Source organism: Salvelinus sp. IW2-2015, linkage group LG16 (genome assembly GCF_002910315.2).
Source record: "Salvelinus sp. IW2-2015 linkage group LG16, ASM291031v2, whole genome shotgun sequence".
Lineage (NCBI taxonomy): Eukaryota > Metazoa > Chordata > Actinopteri > Salmoniformes > Salmonidae > Salvelinus > Salvelinus sp. IW2-2015.
In genome coordinates, this window is record NC_036856.1 from 12,426,200 (window position 1) to 12,434,276 (window position 8,077).

General features: G+C 40.2%; 1 protein-coding gene across 1 annotated transcript in view; it reads right to left on the reverse strand.

Annotated features, from left to right (window-relative positions):
• The window catches only part of LOC111975562 (tight junction protein ZO-3), a 29,860-nt gene extending 22,833 nt beyond the window's left edge, over positions 1–7,027 (reverse strand). Inside the window, exon 1 of the mRNA XM_024003916.2 lies at positions 6,154–7,027. The gene's annotated coding sequence lies outside the window, so the exon portion shown is untranslated. The remainder of the gene's footprint in view (positions 1–6,153) is intronic.
• Between the last annotated feature and the right edge of the window lie 1,050 nt (positions 7,028–8,077).

Sequence of the window (8,077 nt, forward strand, 5' to 3'; positions counted from 1 at the left end):
TGCTGAGCTGTTTCTAATGTTTTACTACATTAGGCCTAGTTCTACCATAACGTATAGTCGGAAATCTTCACAGTACACTGCCCAAGCATGCGAAGAATCTTCAGATATTTTGGAATGTAAAGGAAAACACTGATTGAGACCCATTTATGAAGACTCATTGTCATTTCTGTTTACATTGCTCCTAAAACCACCTCGGAMGAGCTGTTTGGTCAAGAGTTCAACACAACACAAAATTAACAAAATCCCTAGCATAAGTGAAAAACAGAAGTAAAAAGAGGATGCTATGTAGTCAGTGGCGATTTTAGCATGTAAATCTTGGTGGGTCAATAAAACAAAAAATGTGGGATGCATGCCAGCAAAGCCACTACACAACACTAAACAGTACATTAATTGTACTATAACGGTGACAAACGGTGCCCACAAACTGTTAGGGCCTACATAAAGCTGTCCCAACAGCAGAGTCCCAACATCTTACCACTGCTACACCTGGCTATCAGCGGAGCCTTGTCTGGCAGCGAAACAGTTCTTTCAGCCTCATTTACTGCCTTTAAAAAAAACATAGCTGGCCGACTTGCTAAAACAAATGTGGTTTCTAATGACAATTGAGATGTACAAATTATGGCATAAGGGGACGATAAGCAGATAAGAGGCAATTCGTAATTTTGATGAAGACATTAATGAGCGAGCCCTGTACACCAAGTCAGAACCTTAGGCTGAATAAAGGGGGCATAAGCAGACAATGACAGCTCTTACAAAATTCAATGATTACATTTCTCTAAAACAGGTTATAGGCTACATGGGGTAAAGGGGGGTAAATAGACCAAATTATTAGGCTGAGGCACATGGGCTACTAACAGCTTATCACACAATATAYACTTAGTAATACTTTCTTGGCTACAGTATACATATCTCCCTGGCATATTACATTATTAACGCAGCAGCACACAAGACATTTTTGGACTCACCTTGTTGTGCTGTGCTCACTTGAACAGGAAGGTGGCACGGCGGTCCTTCGTGGGCAAATTTTGTCATTAAAGACTGGCATTCTCTGGATTTATGGTGCTTTCAAGACAACTGGMWACTCAAAATGTTTTAATTTAAAAAAAATCAAGATGATGTCATTGATCTTCAGGTCGTAGCTCTAGAAAGAGGCCGGATTTACAATTCTGAGTTGGCTGACRGTTCAAAATGTATTTCCCAGTCGCTGCTTGTTTTTACCGGAATCCCCACTTGAACTCACAGAAGTCTAGTTTTCGCAGTTCCGAGTTAACAGTTATTTTGAACGCGGCACAAATCATGCTTCATAAACTTGGGAAAAAGTTCCTTAATCCTAGATTTGGGACAACACAGCCACTGTCACTGATTCATTGTTGAATTTGCGATTTTGAATTTGTGGTGTAATGTTTATGTCCAATGAGCACCGATGTTATCTATAATTTCTCTTCATTATTTCTCTTCATATGACAAGGATTAAAAAGTATTTGCCAGTAGATTGTCGACTTGATTCACAAGGATGACTGCTAGTTAAGATTTTGAAAGTATGATGTTGACATGATCAGTCCAATAAAAGTTACTGTATGTGATTTATCGTCATTTTATTTGTGGCCAATGACAATGAGCCTTCTTGGATGGGCACTTGTAATGTAACTCTATGGCAGCACCCAAGGGGCTAGAATTTACGTATTTTCTGCTTGCTTGCCCCACCGCCACAGAAAGCACTGAGCTAGGCTAAAACACCTGCATTTTGGAGCTGCCTTACTCAACAAAAAAAGAGACCATGTTTGTATGTGGCTTTACTAACTTACATATATACATACACATAGTTGAAGTCGGAAGTTTACATACACCTTAGCCAAATACATTAAAACTCAGTTTTCACAATTCCTGACATTTAATCCTAGTAAAAATTCCCTGTTTTAGGTCAGTTAGGATCAACACTTTATTTTAAGAATGTGAAATGTCAGAATAATAGTAGAGAGAATAATATTTCAGCTTTTATTTCTTCCATCACATTCCCAGTGGGTCAGAAGTTTAAAATGGTTTAACTTGGGTCAAACGTTTTGGGTAGCCTTCCACAAGCTTCCCACAATAGGTTGGGTGAATTTTGGCCCAATCCTCTTTACAGAGCTGGTGTAACTGAGTCAGGTTTGTAGGCCTCCTTGCTCACACACTTTTTCAGTTCTACCCACATATTTTCTATAGGATTGAGGTCAGGGCTTTGTGATGGCCACTCCAATACCTTGACTTTGTTGTCCTAAAGCCATTTTGCCACAACTTTGGAAGTATGCTTGGGGTCATTGTCAATTTGGAAGACCCATTTGCGACCAAGCTTTAACTTCCTGACTGCTGTCTTGAGATGTTGCTTCAATATATCCACATACTTTTCCTTCCTCGTGATGCCATCTATTTMGTGAAGTYKACCAGTCCCTCCTGCAGCAAAGCACAGCCAGCAGACGAAGGCTAATAAAGACTSWGTGTGTGTGTGTGTTTGTTTGTTTGCATGTGAGAGAGAATGAGAAAGTGTGTGTGCGTGCGTGAATGAGAGGGTGTATGAKATGCATTTGTGAGCTTGCTCATGTTTGTGAGAGAGAATTGTAATGAGTTGAATTAGAACAAGCATTTAGGTTTAGGGTTGTAGTTCTAGAAATACATATCTAGATGATCATGTCAACATGATGCTGCCACCCCGTGCTTCACGGTTGGGATGGTGTTCTTCGGCTTGCAAGCTTCCCCCTTTTTCCTCCAAACATAACGATGGTCATTATGGCCAAACAGTTCTATTTTTGTTTCATCAGACCAGAGGACATTTCTACAAAAAGTGCAATCTTTGTCCCCATGTGCAGTTGCAAACCGTAGTCTGGGRTCTTTATGGCGGTTTTGGAGCAGTGGATTCTTCCATGCTGAGCGGCCTTTCAGGTTATGTCGATATAGGACTAATTTTACTGTGGATATAGATACTTTTGTACCTGTTTCCACCAGCTTCTTCACAAGGTCCTTTGCTGTTGTTCTAGGATTGATTTGCACTTTTTGCACCGAAGTACATCCACAGACACACCTCCAATTGACTCAAATTATGTCAATTAGCCTATCAGAAGCATCTAAAGGCATGACATCAGTGTATGTAAACTTCTGACCCACTGGAATTGTGATACAGTGAATTATAAGTGAAATAATCTGTCTGTAAACAATTGTTGTCATGCAGAAAGTAGATGTRCTAACCGACTTGCCAAAACTATAGTTTGTTAACAAGACATAATGAGTGGTTGAAAAACAAGTTTTAATGACTCCAATCTAAGTGCATGTAAACTTCCGACTTCAACTGTGTGTGTGTGTATATATATATATATATATATATATATATATATATTTTACATTGTTTGCAAACTGATATGTGACACGTATTAATGCCAAAATAACATGCAAAACAGGCAAGCCCAAAAATTTAAAATGGTGGTTTGCAGAGCCAGAAGCCACATTGTGATTACAGTGGGCCTACAGTCTCAGTTGAACTACTCAGAAGAGCGATTACGTAGGCTACCACTGACAATTACATTGTTTGCAGAATATATACACTACATGACCAAAAGTATGTGGACACCCGCTCGTCGAACATCTCATTCCAAAATCATGGGAATTAATATGGAGTTGGTCCCCTCATTGCTGCTATAACAGCCTCCACTCTTCTGGGAAGGCGATCCACTAGATGTTTGAACATTGCTGCGGGAACTTGCTTCCATTCAGCCACAAGAGCATTAGTGAGGTTGGGCACGGATGTTGGGCGATTAGGCCTGGCTCGCAGTCGACGTTCCAATTCATCCCAAAGGTGTTCGATGGGGTTGAGTTCAGGGCTCTGTGCAGACCAGTCAAGTTCTTCCACACAGAGCTAAACAAACCATTTCTGTATGGACCTTGCTTCGTGCACGGGTGCATTGTTATGCTGAAATAGGAAAGGGCCTTCCCCAATCTGCTGCCCCAAAGTTGGAAGCACCCGTGCATTGTCAAGAATGTCATTGTATGCTGTAGCCTTKAGATTTCCCTTCACTGGAACTAAGTGGCCTGTGTGAGGCTGCTCGGCCCTGGAAACCCATTTCATAAAACTCCCGACGAACAGTTAGTGCGGACAGTGCTGACGTTGCTTCCAGAGGCAGTTTGGAACATGGTAGTGAGTGTTGCAACCGAGGACAGACATTTTTTACGAGCTKCACATTTCAGCAGTCCCGTTCTATGAGTTTGTGTGGCATACCACTTCGCGGCTAAGCCGCTGTTTGTCCTAGWCGTTGCCACTTCACAATAACAACACTTACAGCTGACCGGGGCAGCTCCAGCATGGTAGAAATTTGACAAACTGACTTGTTGGAAAGGTGGCATCCTATGATGGTGCTACGTTGAAAGTCACAGAGCTCTTTCTATAAGGCCATTCTATTGCCAATGTTTGTCTATTGAGATTGCATGGCTGTGTGCTCGATTCTATAAACCGGTCAGCCACGGGTGTGGCTGAAATAGCCGAATCCACTAATTCGAAGGGGTGTCCACATACTTTTGTATATATAGTGTACATTGTACAACCATTCACAACACACTTTACAACTACAATAGGCCTATAATCTTAGGGAATGTGATTAATTACCATGAGCATTCAACCTTAGATGAACTGCTTTAAAGAACGGAGGATTACTGACCACTTACATTGTTTACATACGCTGGTCATTTAATCTAACATTTATTGTTAACTCAATAATATGCTCATTGCTGTTAATGTGTGTGCATCCTGTGACAATAGCTTCAGTTACACCATGACTGGATAGTTTGAATGAGACAATTCCCGAGAAAGTCAATTGGCCAAAAAGCAACCTTGGATTTAGGTGAAACTACTAGATTAGAGAATAGATTTATGAAGCCAGCTTTGAACGAATCAACAGATAAGAGAAGACACAGCCATTTGGGAATGCAGTGTCGAAACTGTTGTGAAAGTCCTCGGCAGGCAGAAACCTGCATGTGTGGCAGAACCAGTAGGGTAGGGTAAGGAGGCGGGCGAGGGGAGTGGGACATTCAGCTGACAGCCTGGCCTCCCTCTCTCAAACACAGACCAGCTACCTCTCAACCCCAAAGTAAAGACAGGACCCCCTATACCTTTATCATTACAGAGGCTCACCCACTAGAGTTATCAACTGAACAGATTTACACCCTTTTAGACTGTACACCATTCACTAGTTGAATGAGGCCTTCTAGCTAGCTATTTTCTTAAGCAAGCGTTATGAGAGTTATTGTATTGATTACTTTGACAGCCAGAGTCAGCAAATAATCAAAGAATTGTAGAGCAGTTAGATACAATGTCATTGTCATCCCTTATCGCCCTACATCTGTTTATACAACTTACTCAGTGGGACCTTCTAATAATTGCTTAACGAAACATAGAATACTATTGTGCTGACATTTCCCTAGCAAAAACTCCCAACAGTACAATGTTCAGGATACAGTTCAGTAATGGATTGTGGACTAAAATGTTATCATGCTGCTATGAGTGTCATATGTGGTGGTGGAAAAAGTACCCAATTGTCATATTTGAGTAAAAGTAAAGATACCTTAAAATGACTCAAGTAAAAGTCACCTTGTAAAAATACCACTAGAGTAAAAGTCTTTGGTTTCATATATACTTAACTATCAAAGGTAAATGTAATTGCAAAAATATACTTAATAATAAAAAGTAAAAGTATAAATCATTTCACATTCCAAACGCACAARTTTCTTATTTTAATTTATGGATAGCCAGGGGCATACTCCAAGACTCAGACATCATTTACAAAGTATTTGCGTTTAGTGAGTCCGTCAGATCAGGGGCTTTAGGCATGGCCAGGGATATTCTCTTGATAAGTGCGTGAATTTGACTATTTTCCTGTCCTGCAAAGCATTCGAAATGTATCGAGTACTTTAGGGTGTCAGGGGAAATGTACATTGTTTTCTTTAGGAATGTAGTGGAGTAAAAGTTGTCAAAAATATAAATAGTAAAGTATAGATACCCCCAAAAACGAATTAAGTATGTAGTACTTTAAGTATTTTTACACCACTGGTCATGACATGTTGACAGAACTCAAATGAAACTGTTAATGGTTGTTGAGATAGAAAAAGTGTTCGAAATGTGTTTTCGTTGCCTACCTGTAAAACGTCACAGCAACTCCAGTAAAGTCGTCCAACTCAAAATAATAGTTCGCGGTTTAGACACTTGCCGCTGTCAACAGATTTATCATTAAATAAATGAAATCGTTGAAAAAGCTACCTGAAGAGCATAAAGGGGTTTATCCATTTGGCAGTACAGCGTGCAGGTGAGTTTCTTGACGTCATCACGCACGTTGTGTGACTTCCAGGAAGTAGGGCACTGCCCGTCTTTTTTTCGGGAAACACTTTTCACGAAACATAAAGTTTTGAATGTCGTATGTACAAAAGTACAGTGAAATGCCTATCTTGCAAGCTCTAACGCCAACAATGCAGTGATTAACAACAATGTAATACTAAAAATAACAAGGTAGAACAAAAACACACAAGATYTAAAAATAGGAACAACATGATAAAGTAAGTATAGTAAGCATACTAAATACAGGGTCAGTTCCAGGACCGTATTTACAATGGGCAAGGTGACTTAACATACTGGATCGAGAGGTAGATYTTTATAGGGTAAGGTGACTAGGCATCAGGATATATGATAAACAGAGTAGCAGCAGCATATATGATGATTGTATGTGAGTGGGTTTGAGTGGAGTCAGTATAAATGTAAGTGTGTATTATGTGTGTGTGAGCAAATTATGGACACGTGTTTATATGTGTGTTGGAGTATCAGTGTGAGTACTTTGTAGGGCCCTGTGAGTGTGCATAGAGAGTGCAAAAATAATAATAAAATACAAAGGTCAACATAACCATTTTGTTAGCTATTTAGCAGTCTTCTGTTATGGGATAGAAGCTGTTCATAATCCTGCTGGTGTCAGACTTGATGCACCGGTACCGCTTGCCATGCGGAAGCAGTGCAAACAGTCTATGGCTTGCACATACTTTTGTATATATAAGTGTACATTGTACAACATTCCAACACACACTTTACAACTACAATAGGCCCATAATCTTAGGGAATGTGATTAATTACCATGAGCATTCAACCTTAGATGAACTGCTTTAAAGAACGGAGGATTACTGACCACTTACATTGTTTACATACGCTGGTCATTTAATCTAACATTTATTGTTAACTCAATAATATGCTCATTGCTGTTAATGTGTGTGCATCCTGTGACATTTGCTTCAGTTACCACCATGACTGGATAGTTTTGAATGAGACAATTCCCGAGAAAAGTCAATTGGCCAAAAAGCAACCTTGGATTTAGGTGAAACTACTAGATTAGAGAATAGATTTATGAAGCCAGCTTTGAACGAATCAACAGATAAGAGAAGACACAAGCCATTTGGGAATGCAGTGTCGAAACTGTTTGTAAAGTCCTCGGCAGGCAGAAACCTGCATGTGTGGCAGAACCAGTAGGGTAGGGTAAGGAGGCGGGCGAGGGGAGTGGGACATTCAGCTGACAGCCTGGCCTCCCTCTCTCAAACACAGACCAGCTACCTCTCAACCCCAAAGTAAAGACAGGACCCCCTATACCTTTTATCATTACAGAGGCTCACCCACTAGAGTTATCAACTGAACAGATTTACACCCTTTTAGACTGTACACCATTCACTAGTTGAATGAGGCCTTCAGCTAGCTATTTTCTTAAGCAAGCGTTATGAGAGTTATTGTATTGATTACTTTGACAGCCAGAGTCAGCAAATAATCAAAGAATTGTAGAGCAGTTAGATACAATGTCATTGTCATCCCTTATCGCCCTACATCTGTTTATACAACTTACTCAGTGGGACCTTTCAATAATTGCTTAACGAAACATAGAATACTATTGTGCTGACATTTCCCTAGCAAAAACTCCCAACAGTACAATGTTCAGGATACAGTTCAGTAATGGATTGTGGACAAAAATGTTATCATGCTGCTATGAGTGTCAATAGTGGTGGTGGAAAAAGTACCCAATTGTCATATTTGAGT